Source organism: Peromyscus maniculatus, chromosome 2 (assembly GCF_049852395.1).
Source record: "Peromyscus maniculatus bairdii isolate BWxNUB_F1_BW_parent chromosome 2, HU_Pman_BW_mat_3.1, whole genome shotgun sequence".
In the NCBI taxonomy this organism is placed as follows: Eukaryota; Metazoa; Chordata; class Mammalia; order Rodentia; family Cricetidae; genus Peromyscus; species Peromyscus maniculatus.
The window spans coordinates 165689920-165714696 of NC_134853.1; positions in this window are offsets into that span (position 1 = coordinate 165689920).

Consider the following 24777-nt stretch of genomic DNA (forward strand, 5'->3'; position numbering starts at 1 on the left):
AATATGCAGCATTATTAGTGATGCCATTGAAATAGGGTCCGCAGGGGCTCCATCAGTAAAAGGCTTGCTGTGCGGTGTGAGGACCTGGGTTCCCGGAGCCTGGTGCGGTGACAGGAGGATTCCTGGGTCTTCAGACCAGCATTTCTAATGTAATACAGATCCCGAGGCCAGTGGGAGAACTTGTCTCAAAAATAACCAAGGTTGGGGGCCAGCAGGAGGGCTCAGTCAGTAAAGGTGCTTGCCACCAAGCCTGGTGATCTGAGTTCAATCTCTGGATAGAAAGAGGATGGACAAACATGGCGGGAGAAGAGCACTGGGTCTAGCAAGCTGCCATCTGACCTCTAACACATGTGCCACAACATGCTTGAGTGCACGCGCACGCACACACACACACATGCACACGTGTACACACACACACACACACACACACACACACACACACACACACACACACACACACACAGCTGGAGACCCACAAGGAGCAGAGTACTCTCATACCTGTGAGTGTCTGAGGCTCAGAACAATCTCGAGGGCAACAGAACAAAAATAATAGTAACGGCCATGCTACATTCTGGCTGCGTGCTCCACTGAGCTCAGAGCTCTGAAGTGTCCCTGCTGCCTTCCAGCCTTGGCCCACTGGGGCTGGCCACTGTGCCCAGCACTGTCCACCAACACAGCCCACAATAAGGGCCAAAGGACACCCTCTGTCAACCAATGTGGAACTTAGACCCAGAGGCGGGAGGTGATGGTGGGGATCTCAACCAAGCTCTACTATAGTCACCGTCACTCAGGAACTTACATGGTCAGCCAAGTACCACGTAGTATACATACATACACACACATATGTATAATGTAATATAACGTATATATGTGTGCATATGTATGTATGTGTATGTGTGTATTTATGTATCTATCATCTATCTATACCTATCCATCTTCTATCTGTCTGTCTATCTATCTATCTATCTATCTATCTATCTATCTATCTATCTATCTATCTATCTATCTATCTATCATCTCTCTCTCTCTCTCTATTTATCTATCTACCTATCTATCCCTTGCTAGTCACCCTCTTTGTGTCAAGTGGTTTTCAGGGCTCAGGACAGGAAATCCCTGTTCTCAAGGACCTTCCTCTGGCAGGTGGCAGGTTCAGGAGAAGCAGTAAAGAAGCCTGTCGCTAACTGTAACATGAAGCAGTTCATTCTTGCATCTTCTTTAGTTTTGTGTGTACATGTGTCTGTATGTGTGTGTGTGGGGGGGAGTGTATATGTGTGTATGAGTATGTGTGTATGTGAGCTTGTATGTGTGTGTGTGTGTATGTGTGCATGTGTGTGTGTCTGTGTATGTATGTGTATATATGTATCTGTCTGTATGTGTATGAGCCGCTACAGTGTGTATGCATGTGTGTATTGCATGTGTGTGTATGTATGTGTGTGTGTGTGCTTTCATACCTAGAGGCCAGTGGACAACCTCGGGTGTCATTTCTCAGTCTTTCTCTGCATGTGTCTTTCAAGATAGATTCTGTCATCGACCTGGAGCTCACCAGGTAGGCGAGGCTGGCCAGCAGGTCCCAGGGATCCGCCCATCTCCATCTCCCCAGTGCTAGGAATACTATGAAGTGAAGTCCTTCAGATACTGGACTACAGGCTTTTCCCTCATATAGCTAGACAGGAAAGGACCCCTACTACATGGGGGCCTGGGACAAAGCTCTCTAGGGCACTGCCTGGATGATTCTCAGACTGATGCCACTATGAACTAACGCCAGCAGAGTTTCAACACAAGTTTTGGCAAGAGTCAATCTATCGAAAATGGGATAGCCACACCTGGAAACAAAATCAGAAACATTCAGAAGACTGCAACCAATCCAGCATCCAACAGTGCAGTTTTAAATTTTGACTGAGGGGCTGGGCATGTAGCTGGATAGAATGCCTCACACACATGAGACCCTGGGTTCCGTTCCCAGCACTACATAAACCAAACATGATGATGAACACATGCCTGGAATCCTAGCACTTGGAAGGCGGAGGCAGAGGATCAGGAGTTCAAAGACGTTCCTGACTATACAGTGATTTTGAGGCCAGCATGGACCACATGAGACCCTATCTCAAAAATAGATGTTGGTTGAAGAAGTAAGTGAATCGACAGTTCCTGGTGAGGCTGGGTTTCTGGAGGTTGGAGGTCACTGATGCAGAGGGAAGGACAGAAGGGGCTTCAGGTCGGATGTAGCAGTATAAACTCAGGTTTAGATGGATGAGTACAGGAAGCATCACAGATGTGCTGTACATGTAGGTTGTAGCATCTGTTGTAGGGCTGTGCAGCAGACACCCTGGTCGCCACACCCATCCCTCGTCATATCTTAGTTTCAAATTCCATTGCCTGAAAAATAGAGAAATGACAAATTCTAGGTCCTGAGCAGAGAACAGACGAGACCGGGCAGCACACTGGACAGGCCAGGACTTGCCCGATGGATACAGGAATCATGCATCCATGTATCCATGTACCCTGCCAGAGCACTGCCTGACCCAAGCTCCAACAGTTTCGACGGAAAAGTGGTGTCTTATTTAAAAATCGTTCCAAAATAAAGAGGTTATTTTTTAAAATACTCTAAATCCAATGAGAGTCGTCCATGACTCCTTAACATTTTCAAAGCCATGAAAAATAAGAAACCCAGAAATGATCACACCAGAGGATACACAGGAGCCGTGAAAACAAGACAGGTCTTACATAGTTCAGGCTAGCCTCCAATGAGCCTAGGCTGACCTTGAACTCCTGATTCTGCACCTCCACCCCGAGTGCTAGGATTCTAGGCATGTGCCCCTGTGCCATGCTCAGTGTGGTGTGCCAGGTTAGATCCTGATACAGGACCTAATGCAAAATGCAAAAATAAACAAACACAAACCTGTAGACGACACAGTGGGATACATAGAGGAAAAGAGGTGAATTTTTCTTCCAAAATAATTTTCAGCAATACATGTAGAGACACCCCAGAAGAGGTGGAGTTTAGTCTGCCACCCCAAGGGTGAGCTGCACCCTCTGACCTGCTACCAACAAGGAGGGACTTAGCGACTCTGCCATTGCTGATGGAGAACCACAGCAGCGCCACAGGACCGTCATGAACAGCACAGTCATGAACAATGAGAAGAGCCTGAGACATTGTCACAGACCAGGGAACACTGGGCAGCCGTGACAGCTAAACACAAGGTGATGCTCCACATTAGATCTGGGGAGAGGAAGAGGAAATGAATGGAAAAACTGGTTACTCTCCCAAGTTTGGAGCTAGTTTGCAGTGACATGTCAGGGTCAGTTTCTGGGGTTTTGACAAATGTGTGGTGACATGTGACAGGGGCAGCAGGGAACACTGGGTTGGGTGTGTGGGAATTATCTGTACTATTTTTGAAACTTTTCTGTAAATTAAAATTGTCCCAAAATGAAAAGTTTATTTTTAAAGAAATGTCCTAAATCCAATAAAAGTTACCGGGCAAGCAAAGGAGGAAGACATGACCCATATCTAGGAGGAAAACCAATCAATAGAGAAAGACCCAGAAATGTCACAAATGGTAGCGTTAGCAGACGCGGACACCAGCATCACGCCCTTCATTTTCAGGAGGATGGAGGAAGTTCATGACAGGGCGAAAGAGATAGAAATGGTAAGACATCCAGCACCAGCCTTTGGACTCCACATACCTACGTATGCATATAAACCCACATATGCATACAAACCTGCATGCACACGTGACCTCTACCCCGCCACACAATTGTGTGTGTGTGTTAAACACCAAGACTAGGGCTGGAGAGATTAGCTCAGTAAATAAAATGTTTGCTGCCCAAGCATGAGAATCTAAGTGTGGTCCCTCGGCACCGTGTAAAAGGACAGTTGTGGTGGTGTGACCTTGTAATCCTAGTGCTGAAGAGGTGGAGGCAGCAGGGCCCTTGATACTAACTACTTAGCTCTCTGACTGAATCTGAGTTCATAAGAAAAAAAAAAAAACCTGTCTCAAAAAATAAGGTGGAGAGTGATTGAGAAAGACACGTGATGTTGACCTCTGGTTTCCACGTGTGTATGCACAAACATCTACACCCATACAATACACATTTCGATTCATTAATTTAAAACAATAACAACAGGGCCTGGATCTGCTGCTCTGAGGTGGAGAATGTGTCTAGCATGTGTACAATCTGGCTTCCCTCTCCAGCACCGAAATAAAAAAGAACCAATTAAGATTTCAGGGGATGTATGGAGTCAACATTTGGAATGACATGCATACTGGATGGATTAGCAACTGGTTAACAGCACAGAAGGAAATATCAGAAACCTTAAAACCACAGTGACTAAAAGAAACTAAAACATGCTGAAAGACAAAGGGCTGGAGCCATGGCTCAGGAGGTAAGAGCACCCACTCCCGGAAGCACAAAGACCTGGGTTTGAATCCCCAGAACCCTGGGACTGGAGATGGGTCAGCTGTCAGAGCGTTTACCGCAGTGTGATTCCCAGCAGTCATGCTCAATGGCTCACGACTCTTCTGGACTTCTTATGTACAGACACAGAGTCACACACACACAGACACACAGACACACACACACACACACAGATACACACACAGAGACACACATATACACAGACACAGACACACAGATACACACACAGAGTCACACACACACAGACACACACACACACACACAGAGACACACAGACACACACACACAGATACACACACACACACAAGGACATATACACACAGAGACACACAGATACACACACACAGACACAGACACACACAGAGAGACACACACACAAAATTAAAAAATAACATAATAAAAAGAAATCTTTCTAAGAAGCCAGGCTTGGCTGTGCATGTCTGTAATCCAATGTCGGAGGTGGAAAGAGGGGATCCCAGGAGTTCACTGGCCAGCCAGGCTTGTCAGCCCCCCCCCCCCACACACACACAAGCTCTGGTTTGGTGAGAGGCGCTGGCTGTCTCAACGCATCAAGGCAGAGAACGATGGGAGGATACACCAAGTCCTTCCCTGACCTCCACATGAGCACACACAGGCAAAGGCACCACACAGGGACCGGTACCACCTTCCCCAAAACAGCAGCAGCAACAGCAGCAGCAGCAACAGCCCATAAAATGTACCAGGGTTCCAGCAACCCACAGGACAGCTTCAGGGATCTCCCACATGCATAACTGGAATTCTAGATGGAAGGTGAGGTAGAAAACATATTTAAAGAAGTAATAGTAAGTCTGGAGGCCAGCCTGGCTAACAGGACTTTCTGCTTGAAAAACACCAGGAGGAGGAGGGGAGGAAGAGGAGGAAGAGGAGAAGAAGGAGGGAAGGAAGAGGGAGAGGAGGAAGGGGAGGAGGAGGAAGGGGAGGAGGAGGGAAAGGAAGAGGAAGAGGAGGAGGAGGAGAAAAAGGAGGGGAGGAAGAGGAAGAGGAGGAAGGGGAGGAGGAAGGGGAGGATGAAGAGGAGGAGGAGAAAAAGGAGGGGAGGAAGAGGAGGAATGGGAGGAGGGGAGGAGGAGGAGGAAAAGGAGGAGGAAGAAGAGGAGGAGAAGGAAAAGGAGGAAGAGAAAGAGGAGGAAGGAGAGGAGGAGGAAAAGGAGGCAGAAGAAGAGGAAGAGGAGGAGGAAGAGAGAGGAGGAGGAAGAGGAAGAGGAGGAAGAGGAAGAGGAGGAGGAAGCAGCAGGAGCAGCAACTGGGGAAGATATTTTAGTGAAGTTCTTGCCGTGCAAGCGTGAGGACCCCAGTTCAATCCCCAGCACCTACTTTAAAAAGTGGTGTAGCCAGGCCTAGTGGCACACACCTTTAGTCCCAGCCTTGGGGAGGCAGAGGCAGGCAGATCTCTGAGAGTTCGAGGCCAGCTTGGAATACATAGTGAGTTCCAGGACAGTCAGATATAGTAAGACCCTGTCTCAAAAACAACCACAGTAACAAAAAACCAAACCGAAACCAACCAACCAAAAACAAAACCAGTTTCATATAGGCCGGGAGAGGCAGAGACAGGTGGATCCCTGGAGCTTATTGGCCAGCAAGTCTAGTCTAATTGGTGAGGCCCAGGTTCCAGCGAGAGACCAGCCTCAGAAAAGCAAAATGGGATGGTGACTGAGGAATAATACCCAAGACTGACCTCAGTCTTCCATGTGCATGTGTATACATGTACAAGAATGCCCAAACATAAATTCAGAATGCCCTCCCAAATTTAAAAAGAAAAAAAGAAAAAGAAAGAAAGAAACTCAAAGGCAGGAGGAAAGTGGCCCCTCCACCCCTGTTTTGTTGAAAATAGGAAGCTTAAATGAACTCCAAAGAGAAGAAATCTGAAGAAACGGACATTTGGACACACTGTAGCCAAATGTCTGGAAGCTACCTGTAGGAGGCCTTCCAAAGCCTGCTTAGGGAGCAGTGGTTGAAATTTGGATATGAGAGATGCACATTTTGGACCCAGTGAACTTCCGTTTCCACCACGAAGCACTTGTCAGCCTGAGGCTTTTGACTTTGAACCCAATGACCTACCTCGTTGTTCTCAGTTTCCTGTTTTATTAAATCAGCGCTTCTCAATCTGTGGGTTGTGACCCCTTCAGTGGTCGAACAACCCTTTCACAGGGTCACCTAAGACCATCAGAAAGAGCAGATATTTACATTACGACTCATAACTGTAGCAAAATTAGTTATGAAGTAGCAACGAAAATAATTTATGGTTGGGGGTCACCACAACCTGAGGAACTGTACTAAAGGGTCGCAGCATTAGGAAGGTTGAGAACCACTGTGTTCTGAAAATCCAGTTCCCTAATCTTTTAAGTGAAATAACACATGGCATCTACCTCCTCATTTTAAAAAATATATAACTACATTTTATTTATTTTGGGTGTAGGTCTATGTGTATGCACATGTGTGGAGGTCAGAGGACAACTTGCAAATTCTTCTTTCCATCTTGTGGGTTCTGGGGGTTTAAACTCAGTTCTGAGCCATCTCTCCAGCTCTTCCTCAGCTTTGTGTGAGCCTTGGGGCCAGAATACACAGAAAGAGTTGCGTCCGGTGCCCAGAACATAGGACAATAGCTGGTACAGGCCCCCTTAACTACTCACTCACCCTTCAGTCTTTGTCCAAGGAGGAGAGACATGTGTGGCCCCAGGAGTGGGGGACGGGGGCCAGAGGGGCTCAGGTTTGTTCTCTGCGCCATCATTCTGGGGAACCCCACGTGGGCCCAGATGAAGATTCTCCCATTTTTTGGACAGAGTGAGCAGTCATTGAAATCTAAGAAGTGGCTGCTGAGAAATGTCCCTGCTGTGAGAGCTGCTGGGTGGATTAGCTGGCTTTCCTTCTCCTCCATTGAGTGGAGTCACAAGCTAATAAATATTTCAGAATTGGCTGTATTCAATCCAGCCCTTGTCCCGTTTGACGTCTGTTCTCTCGGCTTTCAGAAGGAGACAGGTGCAAAGCATGAAAAGGGATTTAATTACTAAACATCCCCCCCCAACTTCTGATATGCAAACACACTCTAGGCTGTCCACATACCTACTGCACACAGTCACACACGCCTCATGAGCTCACTCATGTGCGGACAGTCCTGGGCACACACAGATCCATGGCCTGAGAGTGCTGACATGCCAAGTGCTGTCTCAATGCAGTGTCGGGCTTCGTTTTGCATGCTGCTCACACTTCAAACATCAGCCACGCATAATCACCTGGCACGCAGTACATGTAGACACACTTGTGCCCCAGTATGATCACAGCAACCTTGGGTGTTAGTCCAGGCAGGTTTGCAGTGCCTGAGCCTGAGTATGTGTGTACATGTGCATTTATAACAATGCCACACAGACATACAAACACCTAATTCACCTGTGTATGTGTTTTTCCTGGCAAAGCAAAATTCAAAGATCTTGTCATTGCCCGGCTGTGGTCACTTCTCACTATGGGAGAAAACGAGTCATTAAAGGCCAGGCAGATGCAAAGTGGGGATTTAGGATTTTCACCTTAAAAATGTCTTTCCTTTGGCCCTGTGAATGTGCTTACGGCACACCGATGCACACCTGGGCACAGACCTGTCCATCCATGTTGTTCTATGCTAAAAGTGTCTCTTTCCTTGTGTCCCAGAGACTGGCGTGCATTTCACAAAATGAATGTACCTCAGACTGTTGTGCACCCCCCCCCACCCCCACACGCCGCCAAACCTTTCTGCTGGGAACCTCAGGCTTTTTCCTCTGTGGGACCTTGAGGCCTTTCCTTTAGGTGGCTGGGGACTCAAAGACCTGACAAAGGTCTGTATATCCCACGATGTATAGCCAGTGTCTAGCCCTGAGGTGAGGAGGGGGGGATCAAGACTCTGGAACCTTGTCAGTGGTGACAGCTGGGTGCAGAGATGGTTGGGAGAGAGAGCAGGCGACAGTGGACAGACTCGCAGCTCCTCAGTTTCCTTAATCACCTTCAGGGTGGGCCACTGGCCTAGGGGTCCAGACTACTTCACAGAAGTGCTGGGTACCCGTAGCCTGGACATGTGAGAAGCCTGGGCAGCTGGCATCTGATCTGTCCTCTCCTCACACCATGTTCATAACTGGCAGAAAACAACCAGCACCTTCTTGAGGTCAGGTGAGAGACCATGGAATTTATTTGTTCTGTACCAGGGGGCAATATTGAAGGGCCTTCTTCCCAGTGGCTTAGCCTCAGCCCTTGGGAGCTAGCCTCAGCCTTCAGTTAAGGCAGAGCCCAATCATGAACTCCTTATTTTTTTTTTATTTTTTCCAGGCAAAGCCATTGCAAACAGACAGGGTTTGGGAGGCTTTGAAATAACTAATCTTGGGAGGCTTTCAAGTAACCAATCAGTAGGCCCTATGGAAATGTATGCAAATGAAAGATGCAAATCAGCGCTGAGTCTTTTTGCATCTGCAACCAGCAGGGACCACCTGCCCTGGTGATCTCTTCTTGCCTTTGACAGGAAGGAGGGGAGCTTTGAGTCCTGCACTGCCAGGTCATTTCCCATCCCCAAGCCCTCTATGAACTACCAGTCCCTGCAGGCTTTCGTGCTTGGGAGTGAGGGAGTCCTCCTTACCTGCCCAGCCTCAGCTAGCTTTGTATACACTCGCAGTGAGCCCCTCTCTCTCACACTCATGTTCATCCTGACACACACTCATTCATACAGCAATGATCACACACCTATCCATTACCTGCACAGTCATTTACACAGTTGTTGGCATTCCCGACCTTTGCATGTGCTCGGAGACTTATTGTACACACTCAGCATGGTGCACACATTCTGACACACATATATGCATCCATACCCTCATATTTGCACATTCATTCATATACATTTTCACCCTTACACATAGCTCTTTGTACACCCCCACACAAAACATGCCTGTGCACACTTATCCCCGACTGAGGAAGAGACGGTGTATTTGTGTCTCATCCAGGTCCCTAGGAGAGGCAAGAGGTCAGGCTTAGTGTCCCGAGAAAGCCCTCTTCCTGAAGGCTGCCCCAGGGGACTGTGGTCAGATCCTGGCCTAGTTCACTGTGGGCTTTCCTGACGGAGGGGGCCCACCACAGCAGCCTGCCAGCCTCTAGGCTAGGCAGGAGGTACTCTGGGATAATGCCTCCCTCAGGAAGCAGTAATTGAGGGGTAGTGAGTTAGATAATCAACATCGCCAGGGAGTGGGGATGTGCCTGGGTTGCCTTTGTTCCTAGAATGAGCACATCACACTGCCACGCTGTGCTGGGGAAGTAAGGGAGGGGACCCAGTCAGGCTGGGAGCAGGAATTCCCTTACCCCTCCCTTATCAGCCGTCTGGTCACACCCACAACAGGGTAAGCTGACCACCATCAGACTGCCAGCCCACCAACGGGGAGGTTCTGGGAGCCCGTTCGTCGCTGGAGGGGCCTGAGAACTGCCTGGTTATGCTATTGCTGTCTTCTCCTCCAGTGTGTGGCAGAGGTTTCAAAGAGCTCAGGAATGAGGTGGACCTGAGTTCAAATCTTGCCTCCTCTACATTATCTGTATAAACTCTTTGAGCCCCGACTGTCCCCTGTGACCCTTCCTGCAGGTGAGATACCCCATGTGAGGTTCACCACACACCAATAACTGTATTTGCTCACACAATGACCTTGGACCCTATGCCCAGAACCCTTCTGTATAGTCTCACCAAGTCCTCCTACCGACTTCATGAGGTCAGGCCTCTCTGGCCATTATTCTTCCTATTTATAGATGACTGAACTCAGGCATGGGGCAGTCACCCAAATGCCTGGGGCTGTGCTCTAGGAAGAGGCAGAGCTTGAGTTTGAACCCAGATCTCATGGGGGGATTGACCCATGTGTCCAAGGCTGCATGGTCTCTCACCACCCCAAAATGAAATTATGGCAGTGGCATGTAAGTGAGCAGCCACCCTTTCCGCTATCTCTTAGACCCCACAATCCTCTCCTCCAGGCATGCTACCATAGGCCTCCGTGCCTACTCTGGGCTCCCTCACACCTGAGCACTGCTCTCCATCAGGGTTCTGGCTGGGGTGGGGTGGGGCTGGGTGTCAGTTTCCATACAGACTTCCCACATGATCTCTTTGACTGCCCTCTTAGGCCTTGGTGGTGGGGGGCATGGACACCAAGACTCCACCACCACCCCTGCCCCTGATGGGGCAGTGATTGGCGCGCTATGCTTATCTCCACCCCACCCCCACTACACAGACGCAAACACTTTGGTCAGGGATGGCACAGCCTTCTCCAGGCCTCAGTTTCCCTTCTTTAACACAAGAGGCTGGGATTCTCTCCCCATCCTTCCCCAGGTCTCCATGTCTGTCCCCACAGATCCCTTGCCTTGAGGCCAAGTTCATTGTTACTAGGACAGAGCTGGGCTGAGCACACATTGGTGGGGGAGGGGCGTGCTCCTTCCGGTGTCTGTCCGGCTTTCTGTGGAGTGTTGGATGGAGGATAAACTATAGTCACACTGAAGAAACTGGACACCCAGCAGCCCCCTAGAGGCACAGATAATGGGGCACACTGTATGTGCGGGCAGGAGCACATGGGCACACATGGCTTCCCTGGCCACTGCAATCGCATGTGCAAAGTGGTATTTCTAGAGGCTTCTGGAAGCCCACGTGCATGGCATGCAGGCAGTGTGCACGCGGTGTGCACACCCTAGCTCAGTGTGCACACCCTGTGCTTGGCGTGCACACCTTTATTCTAGTCCTGACAGCCACCCGCGAGGCAGGGCTCGCTACCACCCACCTGTTGGCCCCTCTGCCTGGCACGTTCGGTCTCTTCAAGGACTGACCTCTTTTCTCAGCTCCTTTGACCTGCCTGCCCCACTATTACAGCGGAGCATGGGGGCATTGACAGAAAAAGATCCTGTGAGTAGCTGGAATGCGGGGTGGCTGGAGTCCAGCCCTCTTACGATTCCCCAGCTGAGAAGCCCACAGGCACCTCCCCCAACCAAGCCCAGGCCCAGCCAGGCCCTGTGTCCCCCCTGGCCTGCTCTACAGGGTGGTAAGCAGTCAGTCTGCCCACCTGCTCAGGGACCAGAGGCGGGGAGGGGAGGGGCCACTGGCCTGGGAGGAGCCTGCCTGCTCCCCCTGCCCCTCCAGAAATCCTGCTCCCCACCCTAGGCTGGAAACCTGACACCGGAGGCCCATCTGCTCTCTGCCCATCAGTCCACAGCCCCGGGAGGCCTCTGTGCCAGCGGCAGCCTAGCTGTGATTGTTCCCTGCTGAATGGGCAGGCCTGGTGCCCACACCAGGTGCACCATTGTGACGGCCTTGACACCTGCCTGGCGGGTCTCTGGCCTGCAAGCGTGTGGACCATAGCCTGGCTGAGAGGAGCTGCCTACCAGCCTCCTGGGGCGGGGCTGGGGGGTTCCAGGTTCCTCCTAGTCTCCCAGGGTTAAGTACCCCAACTGTACTCTGAATCTCTGCCTGCTTGTTTGGGACTGTTTACTGGGATGGGGGTAGGGGGGACTTTGTCCCCTTCTTCAGTCACTGTCTCAGCCCTGGTAGGGGCAGGGGTGCAGCCACGGACTGTCACTCAGCCTCAATTTCTTGACTGTAAAATGGGGGTAACAGAAGAAGGCACCCCAAAGAGCATTCGGAAGATCAAAAGCCACACTGAGTGATGGAGGAAAGCAGATATTACATTCAGACAAGCAGTGTGCAGGCAGGGGCCCCGGGGAGCTGGGCTCAGCCCCACAGGCCCGCCCAGAGCCCCGGCTGCCCCCCTGCCTGCCTCCCCTTGCCCGGCCTCCCGCCCCGCTCTATGAAAATTTAATGCCGGGTAATGACAGTCTGGGCTAATGAAAGAGGCTTCTCTTCTGGCAAAAAGAGAAAAACAAACAAAAATCAACAACCTGCAAGGGGGCATTAACTTTTCATGAGCTCTCTCCCCAGTGACACCCCGCCCCGGCTCACCCCGGGCAGCGCCAAGCTCCCTCCTTCCCTATTTCTCTCAAGAGCCAGGCTGGGTTGACAGCGTGGGGACGCAGCTGGAAGGGGTCCTGATTCTTTGAGAGTCATCTTCTTGAGGTGCCTCTGTGGGACACCTGCCAGTCTTGAGGAAGAGGGAGACCCAAGGGTTTGGGGGAGCTTCATTGGAGGCCTCTGGGATGGAGTACCAGGGCTCAGGGTCCTCTCTGGGCAGCAGGTGAGGGTGGGAAGGTGATCTCAGGTGTCCTGTCCCTTTCCTCACTGCCGCTGGCCTCACCAATCTGCAGCGGGCCCCCCAACCCTAGCTCCCTGGTCCCTGACTGCAAGTGGCTAGAGAAAAGGGTGATGCCTCCTTTTCCTCTCTTTGTGGTGTCCTGGAGAGCCATTGGCTGCTGCCTGTGATATCCTGAGAGATGCGACAATTAATTTTCTTTTAATCAAGGTCGGATGAAGTAAATCGGCGCGGCTGTGCTGCCTTCATTTTCTGTTTTTGCACTGGTGCAAAACAAATATGATCAAATTATGATCCTTCTCACCTTATTGAATTAAGAAGCATGACTGATCAGAGGGACTGGAAACGCACTGTACTGTGTAGAGCCCCCTCTCTCCCTGCCCCAGACTCCATCTCTCTGGGGTCACCGGGACTTAGGGACACCTGGACAGTATCAGAGGACAGTACTCAGCATAGTGAGTGCTCAGCAAAGGAATCAGTGAAGGAGCTGAGTGAGTGAATGATGCAGTGGTGACCTTTTTCATTTTTAAAAGTTTAGTAACGTGTGTGTGTGTGTGTGAGAGAGCAAGTGTGTGTACGCGCACGCGTGTGTGCGTGTGTGCGTGCGTGTGTGTGTGTGTGTGCACATGCGTGCGTGCGTGTGTGTGTGTGTGTGTGTGTGTGTGAGAGCAAGTGTGTGTGCGTGCATGTGCATGTGTGCGTGCGTGTGTGCGTGCGTGTGTATGCGCGCGTGTGCGTGTGCGTGTGCGTGTGCATGTGCGTGTGTGTGTGTGTGTGTGTGTGTGTGTTATGTGTGAGTTCAGTGTTCAGTGTATCTATACAATGACATCCTTCCAGGTCAGAGAACAACTTTTGGGAGTTTTCTTCTACCATGAGAGTTCTGGGCTTGAGATGGTGTGCCGGGCCTCTGCCAGCCCTCCCCCTTTGCTGTGGAGGCAGGGTCTCTCTTTGCTGCTGTTCCAGTGTGCTTCCTGTGGCTGTGATAGAACGCTGTGGAACTGGGTCATTTTCAGTTAATGCCTTTCAGGTCACAGCCCATCACTGAGAGAAGTCAGTGAACTCCAGTAGGAACTGAAGTAGAATTCAGAGTCCTGCGCACTGGCTGGTTATCTGGCTCAGCCCCCAGTTAGCTTTAAGCCAGACCCCCTGCTTGGGGATGGTGCCACCCACAGAGAGCTGGACCCTTCCCCAACAGTCACAAGTCAAGACATTCTCTCACAGAAGTGGCCACAGGCCCATCTGATCTGGGAAATTCTTCAGTTGAAGTTTCCTCTTCCCAGGTGACTCCAAGTTGACAATAAAGACTAACCAGTGTAGCTTCATACTCCAGGCCAACCGGTCTGCTAGCTTCTGGAGGGTTCTTCTGTCCCTGCTTCCCATCTCATCACAAGATTGTTGGAGGTACAGACATGCACTCTAGTGTCCAGCTTCTGCAGAGCAGGATTTGAATTCCGGTTGCCAGGCTTGTGCAGCAAACACTTTTTAGCCATTTGCCCACCCCTCACATTTTTGAGACAGAGTCTCATATTAGCCCAGGCTGGCCTCAAACTGACTGTGTGGCTGAGGATGATCTTGAACTCTTTTTTTTGAGACAGGGTTTCTCTGTGTAGCTTTTTAATTTTATTTTTTATTTTACAAGCATTGGTGTTTCAACTGCATGTACGTCTGTGTGAGGGTGTTGGATCCTCTAGAACTGGGGTTACAGACAGGTGTGAGCTGCCATGTGGGTGCTGGGAATTGAACTCTGGTCCTCTGGAAGAGCAGTCAGTGCTCTTAACTGCTAAGCCATCTCTCCAGCCCTCTGTGTAGCACTGGCTGTCCTGGAACTCACTCTGTAGCCCAGGCTGGCCTTGAACTCACAGAGATCCTCCTGCCTCTGCCTCCCCAGTGCTGGGATTACAGGAGTGGGCTTCCATGACCAGTTCAGGTGGAGCATTCATGGGTGTTGGCCCACGGAGCTCAGGGACAGAGCTGCCAAGAAGGGAGACTACATCCTCAAAGGTCAGAGGTCATAACGCCCTCAGCAGCTGGCCAGACTGTGGCTGGTTGCCTGGAAGGAGAGGTCGCTTCTGTGGGCACCTGGATCCAAGTCTCAGGCATCCTAAGACATTTTATCTTTTTGTCACGCTCCTTAAACTGAGGATGAACACGTCACTCAGGTTAGAGCTGGATGAGGTAACGATGTATGCAGATGACCTCATATAGTAGGCGCGCAGTGTCTGTACCCAGCGTCATCACCTTTCATTAACATGTGTTTATTTCTTGTACAAAAAACAGTGAGCTCGATTGGGAAAGGCTTCAGTACCATGCCCAGAAGGTGGTGGCATGTGGATTCCCACGCTGTGGTGGGCCTGGCCCGTGGTGCTCAGAGCAGGGCAGGCAATGTAGATGTCTACATACAAAAGCATCCTGTGGATCCCAGGAGACAGAGAAGGACCTCCTGAGCATACAGTTCCAGAGCAAAGACTTTCTAGAATATGGGTTATTGCCCTCCTATATGGGTCTCTGCCTACAGCGAGGCTGCCTGGGTGCCCTCTTGTGTGAGGTTCCAAGGGTGTGCTGAAATCTGTGGTCAGAGTTCTGTCCCCTGTGTTGGCGGGGGCGGTGCAGTTGGGGGCGGTGCAGTCGGGGGCGGTGCAGTCGGGGGTGGTGCGGTCCGGGGTTGGGGAGATCGTTGATAATACTACGTGGGCATTGCTCTCTGGAAACTTTCAGCCTCGCTCATTGCACATGGTGATAAATCCCAGGGGGAAACAGACAAGGTGATACCTACATGTGAGCACATTATACACTCCACAGGAGAAAAAGGCGAAGGGAGATGGGGGAGGGGAAGAAGAAGCCTCTAGAAGCATGGCTGCTAACCCAGGGTGTTGGGTGGAGACCAATGGCTTAGAGAGCATACTGAGCCAGCATGGGCTGTTTGGAAGAGGCCAAGAGTTTCTGATTTGGGGGAGTTCACAGAGTGTGAAGTCAAAGGGAAGGGGAGTTTGTCTGGAGGCTCAGGGCTGAGGTGAGTGCTAGGGTGTGTGGACAAACAGGTCCATTTGTCATTCCAGAGAGTGAAGCTTGCAAGGATACTCTGGTCCTCAGGAACCTCTGCAAAGCTCCTCTGAGCACACTGGGGCCCACAGAACTACCTGTCTTGCCAGGCGGCATTGGCACACACCTTTAATGCCAGCACTCAAGAGGCAGAGGCAGGCGGATCTCTATGAGTTTGAGGCCAGCCTGGTCTACAGTGTGAGTTCTAGGACAGCTAAAGGTATAGAGAGAAACCTCGTCTCAAGAAACCACACACACACACACACACACACACACACACACACACACACACACACACATCCCTACCGATCTTGAGTGGATAATAAAGTTTGAGGCTCATGCTGTGTGCCAGGAGTAGACTGGGCACCTGTTGTGATAGGCAGGCTCTGCGTTCCCAACTCTATTACTTTGGGATCTTGTGACCTTCAATCTCTCTCAGACCTTGCTGTGTGGCCCTAGCAAATTTCTCTACCCTTCTGGGCCTTCTCTGCCTCAGGGGAGTCAGCTGGCTGGCTCTTGGGTCCTCATCCAAGGCTGAGGTGTAAAGAGGGGGTGTGCCTGAGCCCTGGGGCAGAAGCGTGACCCTGGGCATTGCTCCATGGTCTACCTGGCATGGGCTCGCTGTGCCCGTGGGCCTGTGCCATACACAGCCTGTGGGACCAGTCTCCGGGTGGGGACTTCTCTTTACAGCTGAGTCATCATCATCCTGGGGTGCAGCAGTGACCCAGATGGTGCAAGATCATGACATATATTTATCTCTGCCATCTTCCAGCGCCTCCTCTTTCCCTTCTTCCTGCCCTCATCCCCTCCTCCAGCCACTGGGTGTGGCACTCTGACCTTCCTACTCAAATCTCTCCTCTGCTCAGTAAGGTCCTCCGCCTAGGTCCTCTGTCTCTTTTGCTCTAAGCTCAATGACAATAGTCATAGCTGCCACTAATTGAAGGCTGACCGATTACCAGACACTTTGCATATATTACATTTAATCCCTCTATTTGCCAGGCTGATAGTTACTATTATTATCCCCATTTTACAGATGCCAAAAAGAAGGCTCAGGGTTGAGTGTCTTGCCCAAGGTTAGGACTGGGAGTGGGCACACTGGGTGGCACAGATGCCAATGGTCATTATCTCATGATGCCTTGTTCCCTCCCATCCTAACTCCCTAGGGGTCCTCACTGCTCTCAGAGCCCCTTGCCCCAGGAACCTCCACCTGCTTCCCATCGACACTCACTTGTCCCAGATCCCAGCTCATCCCATCCATCAACCAACTAGTTCAGGTTCCCAGGAACTCGTGAACTGGCAGAGGACTGGTCCAGAGACAGGCCTCCAGAGGAGGAGAGAAATCTCCAGTGAGCCCCTCAATCTGCTCCAGGACAGAACGGGGAGCGGGTCTGGAACTGTGCCCACCACCAGCTGCTGTTCTCTCCAGACAGGGCTGGGGACTCCTGCATGGAGGTAACGCACAGGAGTGGGGGAGGGGGGTGCCCGGGGCACCCAGCTGGTGAGCAGTGATCCTTCCTTATCCAGCATCAGCGCATCCTCCTGCTTCCCCAGGCTGGGGTTTCACTGCTCGGCTCACTTTCACTTTGGCCTTTGATCACTCCAGGGGGGTCCAGTTGGGCTAGGGAGTCCTGCAGTTGGGAGGGGCCGGGAAGAATGGATTCCAAGGTGACATCTTCTCCTCTGTCTCATGCACACGTTTATCATCAGATGTTCTGAGGATGAGGGCCTAGCCCGAGCATTGCCTCCGTCCTACTCTTGGGACTGTCTCTATTACTGTTTTCCAAATGAAAATAGCTTTGCAGGATTGTTTCCCCATTTATATCTATTCCATGAGATCCAGGCAATACAGGAAAAAAAAAAAAAAAAAACTCTCCCAGCCGTTCCTCTCTGTGGCTAACCCAGGAGAGGCAGTAACCGTCTGCGTATATCTATGCAAAGATCTCTTCTAGTAGTGTAGACAGGTGCTCTCTGTCCCTGCTGCCCGGGCCGAGCCTTTTCTTCCAGTGTGTTTTGAATATTTCTCTCTGTCACTACCTTAAAAGCTTCAGGGATCGTGGAAGGTTCCTGACACTTTGGTTAGTCCCCCACTCGGAAGCTGTTCCCAGCTTTGAGTCAGTAGTTGTCCCTTTTGGACTCTTCCCACAAGGGACATCTCAGGACTATCTTCCCCGTTCTCAGTCCACCAGGCTGCTCTGGTAGCCAGAGAAGTTGCTGGTGTAGAGGAAGCCTGGATGGGCATTCAAGGAGTCCAGGCTCATAGAGTGCCCTGCATGTGCCAACCATGTGGACAGACTAGCCTCTTTACCCTGTGATCCCCGATTTTCCAATGATAAAGTAGGAGAAAATTAGACACCTGCTTGGCAGGGCTGCTGTGAGGAAGCAGGGTCTCGGGGAATGAGCCTGCTTAGTACTCATCCTGAGCCTTGGAATGGGATAGACGGCTGAGAGGCTAAGAAGAATCAGGCAGGAGAAGGAAGGTGTGTCTGGGTAAAGTGAGGCAGGCAGCCTGAGCCACGGTGGGTGGGACTCAGCAGGATTCCTTCCTCCTCACACATAGGTATCTCCCCATCACCTCTTCATGCTGAGTATGGAGCACAGGGCCTCAGGCACGCTAGGAAGTTGCTCCACCACTGAGCCGCACCCCCGGCTCCATCCGTGTTTGTTTCCCACTTCGAAAAATCACACACTGACTCAGACGGCTCAGTAGAAAGAACAGTTGCTGGAGGAGCGTGAGGAGCTGAAGTCAAATCTCTAGAATCTTCGTAAGAAGTCAGGATGGCCACACACCTGTAACCCCGGCCTTGTGGGAGGCTATGGAGACAGGTTGCCGTGTTTGGAGGCTGTCGGCCTGGCTCTGGGCTCAGCAAGACACCCTGTCTTCAGGGAATAAAGAGAACGTTAGAAGAGGGTACCCCATGTGCTCCTCTGGCTGGCCTCCACAGGCCACACACACACACACACACACACACACACACACACACACACACACGCACGCACGGCAGAATGAAAGAACACATCCAGGATCTAAGATGCACACAAACTTCCCTGATGCTCTGAGCCTGTGAGTTAACTACTGTGGACGTTGGCCGTGGGCCTGAAGGAAAGGTTCTGAACCCAGTCTTTAGCAAGTAGGGCTTAAGCTGGATTTGGAAGGGACTGTCCCACCTAGGAGGGTCAGCGTCCCTTCGTCGGGTGATGGAGGAAATCTGAGGAGAGATGCTGGGATGGTCTGCAGCTGGTGTCCTCTGAGGCAGTGCCTTGGGGATATGGTCCTGAGGGTGGAACAGGATGAATAGGAAGTAGGGGTCCGGCTGCCCTTAGGATGGGTCTTCAGGAGGAAGCAGGGTAAGGAAGGGAGAGAAAGGGGACAGGAAGGGACCGTGCAGCAGTATGTGGGGTGGGGGTGAGGGCTGGTGGAAGAGAGGCTGGTGGTGGGTCTTGAAAATGTGCGAGTCAGCAGTGGTAGCCCGGCCAACATTGGGAGCTGGCAGGCAGGCAGGCAGGCACTTTGAGGGCGAGTGGAGGGAGAGGGCCAAAGAGCCGAGTTGAGTTATAAATCTTTGGCAGGACCAACTCCCACCCCAAGAACCGAGTCTCCTCCCACCACTCTCGGGGGACCCTGCATCTAGGGGTTCCGCCATCATTCTTCCTCACCCCCTCACCATCGCCATCTCCCCAGGAATGTCCTTCATCAGGCCCTCGGGGTTCATGTCACCCCACGGAGCGCGGGCTCTGTGCCACTGTACACTTCGGAGAATCATTAGCAGAAGTCATTAGCTAGAATACAGCCTCCTTCATAAATCTCTTCTGCACCTGGATCGTTTGTCCGCGCCTAATTTCCATCTCCGAACTTTATGATTTGTCTCTCATTTGATGAGCGTTTCTCCCATCAATTGTGCCGTAAGTGCTTGCAGGGAGAGACCCCTCGCACTGACCCCATCTCTGACGGACGGGTTTGAGCTTCTTATCCTGTGTGCAGTGAGGGGGGCGCTCCACAGCCCCCTCCCTGGCTTGTCCCTCAAAGGGCAGCTTAAAGACACTGTGTTCCCAGACTCCCCTGGGGATGGGAGGCAGAGCTGGGTCCAGCAGCTTAGACGATGGGGAGGGAGAGGCATGGGAAGGGCCTGGGGCTGGGTGGGTGACTTGGGTTTCTATCTCTGTCCCAACATGTGACCTCAAGCATGTTGCTGTCTGTCTCTGGGCCTCAGTTTCCTAATCTGACACACACACCCCCGCCTCGTGTTGTGTTACCTATCTTTCACGGTTATTCTGAGAGCTGAGGTCTGGTTCGGTCATTTACTCGGTTGTGCGTTCGTTCGCACCTTCAACAAGGACGTGCTCAGTAAAGCATCCAAGGCTGTTTTTAAGACTGCTCTGTGGGGAAAGACTGAGCAGACGCCCACACACTTGTGTCGCTGGGAGCATCCTTGGTGGTTCACAGCCAGGGACTATGTGTCAGGAAAGATGTGGATTTGGCTGAATCTTGAGTCTGTTGTTGAGCAGTATGAGCTTGGGCAGAGCCATTGGACCTCTTGGGGGGTCGGCTGCCTTCGAATAAGTGGGGGTGAAATGGCTACTCCCCTCAGGGCACGTTTTGTCACTGTGAGACTCAGGGAGGGTCAGTTGCATCCCTCCAGCACGTTACCAAGTAGACGGTGAATATTTAGGGATGTACACGAGGGCCAGAACCGAGGCCAAGCTTTGTGCCAGGGAGAGGTGTTCCAAGCCTTGCTCGGCTGAGAGCCTTGGAATGTCAGGTGTACCCCATCTAGGAGGAGGCAAGACGAAGGATTCCCTCCCCTACAAAGGAAGAATGTGGGCCCCCAAGGAGGTGCCTGACTTGAGGTGAGGTTGCTGAGTCCTGGAAACTGGGAGAGCCTCCTAGCTCTCCCCGTGGAGACATGGGGTCTAGCCTCATCACCTGCAGGAGGCTGCTGGGAGAAACCAGGGCCTCTCCAGGCCCTCTTGAGGTGGTTGAGCTGGAGCGTGGCTGGCAAAGATGCCAAGTGTCCCATCAGGACTCGTGGCATGGGGTGGGTGGGAGAGGGCCATCAGCGGAGGAAGTGTGAAACACCTATGTTAATGTTTGGGGACTGGTCCTTTACCTGGAGGGCAGGGGCGGGGCAGGGCCAGCCCCATGATCACCTCCCCTGGCATCTGTAGAGGTGTCCTTAATTTGCATCGTGGGAAGCCGGGGAGCCTGCCAGTTGGGTATATAAGTCATGTGGCTTCAGGCAAGTGACTTAAACTCTCTGAGCCTCAGTTTCCTCTCTTAAAAAAATGGATAATAAATCTCACAGGCTTCGTTCGTTGGTTGGCAGAATTAATTACACCCCTCTTCCTATGGCGCCTAGCACACACGGGAAGCACTCTGTAAATGACGGTTGTCATTGGCCCAAGATCTGTGCTTGTCATGACATACTTCACTTAATACTACCTACCTACACAGGGCAGGGTACTTATGCTCACTTTTTTCACTAATTAGACAAGTTTCTGTAATCAATTTATACCCATTTTAAAGGTAGGGAAATTGAGGTTCCAAGGCTGCTCAGAACTAAACACAGTTCCCAGGTGTAGCTGGGAAGACAGTCCGGGCCTGCCTCCCATTCTCACCACTCTGCCTGCGGCAGACCCTGAATTCCCAGGAGCTAAAAACAAAAGACCCAGGATTTGGATTCATCAACACACTCCCACGGGGTGACTCACCAGAGCCTGGGATCTGCCCCAGCACATCTCCACCCCCCCAAGCCTGGCAGCAGCTGCCCTGCTGACCCGAGGGCCTGGGACAGGGGTGCAGGCAAGGAGGGCTGGCAGCCCTGGAGAGGGAGATACTTCAGCAACTCTGTCCCCCTGGGCAGACCACGGTGGCCCCAGGCAGGCTGGCCCCTCTTGTCCTTGAGCTCCCTGTCTTTGAGGGTGTGGGCCTCTGGGGGCTCCCAGGCAGTAATGCCCTCTTCTGGGACAGGAGCGTGGAACTGGGGGTGGGAGTGGGGTGTGGGGCCCGGCGCCACGGGCTGGAAGCAGCTTGCAGATTTTACAGGTCATATTATCTTTTATGGGCATCCTAAAAAGAATGTCAGGCTCTGGAGGGATCTCTCTCTCTCTCTCTCTCTCTCTCTCTCTCTCTCTCTCTCTCTCTCTCTCTCCACCTCCCCTTCATCTCTGTAGACACCACTGTGAGATCAACGGCCTACACCATCCTACTCAGAGCTGTCATGGTCTCCGATGGTGTGGGGTTCCAAGGGTTGTTGGGTGCTTCTTTGTTGGGTGGTGTGGTGCGTTGGAGCTCTATGCTCTCTCCTTTAGATGGGAGGCCTTGTGTCTTCCCCATGGAGGCAGATCATTGACGTCAAGCTCCATCCTGAAACGGCCTCTCCTTCTCATCCCTCCCCTAGGGAAGTCAACACTAGAGGCCAGCTTAGGGTCAACACTCCTCTATCTACCCAAACTTGGGGTGATGCTGGGTTCCCATGGGGATCCTGATCCTTGCCAACCTCCTCACCCTTCTCTCCTAAGAGCCCCAAATTCCACCTCTGAAAAGGAGGACCATCTCCGGGATCCCAATGTACCAGCTTTGGAACCCAGAAGCCTTGTCTCAGCAACCTCACCCTGCTGAGATCCTTCAGAACTTGCTCACCTCTAGTGCCTTGTGTTTGGGGCTCGGGTTCCCTACCTGGAGAGAAAACATCATTCAGAAACAAATGGGGAAAGATCTAGAAGACAAGTGTATCCTTGGGTCAAGGACCTTGGGTCAAGTTTAGCTAAGAGAAGACAAAACCACAGTTTATATTCATGAGTGGTGGCTGAAGCCATTTTTTATTCCTGTCCCACTTACCACCCTGAGCCTCAGTTTCCCCAGGCAGACAATGGGGATAATGATAGTCCTAACCTTGTAAGGTTGTTGGGGGAAACTACCGAGTTTTCCCAGCATGGTGCACAGTAAGTGCTCGATAAACGTCCGTGATCACAGTTAATGTTGGTGGAGTGGGTGCCTGCTGTCTGTCCCCAGGGGACTCCAGGAAGAGGGGCTGTGGCTGACACCGAGGCATGAGGCAGTGGGGTGGTGCAGCAGGAAGAACTGGAGGCGGCGATACTGGGGGTGAGGGGACAGGGGCGTGACAGCTCTGCGATGGCCAAGAAAGCAAGTGACGCCCAGGAAAATTAGGCAGCAGGCCTAATGAAAACCAGGCAGCGGGCCAAGGGAGCAATGTGACCTTCCTCCTGCTTCCTCTTTTTCTTACTTCGGGGCCTGTGGTGGAATGGGGCAGGGTCTTCGTTCACCTGGGACGCAGGCTGGGTGTTCGATGAGGCCCACGCAGGGGAGAGGATGGAGAGGGAGGACGGTAGGCCGAGGCAAGCAATCCGGGGAGGTGGGGTGGGACTGCCTGAAGCCGGACAGCTAGCTCCGGCCATAGTCAGACAGGTTGTAGGGCCTGCTGGTCTTCTGGAGAAGTTCCAGTACACATCCGTTGTTTTACCCAGGAGCCAAGAAAGGATCGGAGAGGTGCCGTGGCCCACCTGAGGGCACCCGCCAGTGCGTCAGAGCCTTCAAGGGCTCCTGTCTCCACTCTGGTTGACGTCCCTTGCTCTGGGATTGTCTAGAGAAGTTTAGTTCCCACTCCTACCTGTGAAGGCTTGGCTTTCTCAGCCCGGGTCAGCTCAGTTGCTGGGGTGCCGGGTTTCGAACCTGGGTCTCGGCTGTGTTGTTAAGGACCGCTTCAGCACCATAGCTGAGTAGTGAAGTCCCAAGAGTCTCACCTCAGCCTTAGGTCTCCCCTTACGTGGGTCCACTTTTATGTGGCCCACGAGATGCTCAGTGGGTAAGGTGCTCGCTTGGCAAGCCCAGCATCCTGAGTCTGATTGATGCCTAGAGCTCACACTCACGGAAAGGTGAAAAGAGAGAACCAACTCCACGAAGTTGCCCTCCGACCTCCACAGGTGTGCTCTGGCATGCACAACCCTACAGACATCACACCTTACAGACATCACACACATACAATAATAATAAGTAAAACTTAAGGAAGACACTTTATTTAACATGTTATCCCAGGGCTGGGATCAGTGATAGTGTACACGTTTAACTAGGGGCCCTGTGTTCAATTCCTAGCACCCAAAAATAAAAAATAAAAGTGAGGCATGACCGTACATGTCTATGATTTCCCCAGCAGGGAGATGGAGAGCTCAAGGCCAGCTTGGGCTATACAGCAAGAATCTGTCTCAAAAAATAAAACCAAGCAAACAAGAAATAACAAAAAAAAAAAAAAGTTTAATCCCATGGGCCAGGGAGATGACGGCTCAGTAGATAACACGCTTGCTGTGTAAGTTCCAGGGCCTGAGATTGGATCCCCAGGACCCATGTAAAGCCAAGTATGTGGGGGCTGGGCGGGCCTGGAGAGAGGGCTCCACTGTCAAGAGCACAAGCTGCTCTTGTAGAGGACCCAGGTTCAGGTCTCAGCACCCATGCGGATGGCTCCCAGCCTCCTACAGTCAGCTCAGGAGCGATCTACTGGCTCTGTCTTCCACAGGGATTGTAGTCATGCCCACATGCCCACATACAGATGCATGTACAGACACACATGATTAAAAACAAGCAGAAACTAAGCGTGGTGGGGCACATCTGTGGTCCCAGTCATGGGCTAGCTAGCCCGGCATTTGCAGCATAAAACAAAGAGATCCTGTCTCATGGTGGAAGGTGAGCACTGACACCTCAGGATGCTCTCTGACCTCCACGCATGTGCTGTGCTTACACACAAGGATAAAAATAAAATTCCTGACATGCAATCTCATAATAGATTATGTTGCTTAAATAAAAGGCAAATACCTTGGGATGACGTGTCAGCTTTACCTCGTGGTTTCATCTTCCTTCAGGATGTGGCAATATCTTCCCAGGGTGGGAGGGATTTCCTCAGCTAGGGCAGCTCAGAGTCCAGTGGTCCATTCTGGGCTTCAGGCCTTCAAGGTCACTGTTGTGTAACAAGCACCTAGACCATAAGTGTTAAGGGAGTGGGGGAGGAAGGGAAGGAGGAAGGAGGGAGGAAGGAGGAAGGAGGGAGGAAGGAGGGAGGAGGGAGGAAGGAGGAAGGAGGGAGGGGAAGAAGGAAGCAAGGGAGAA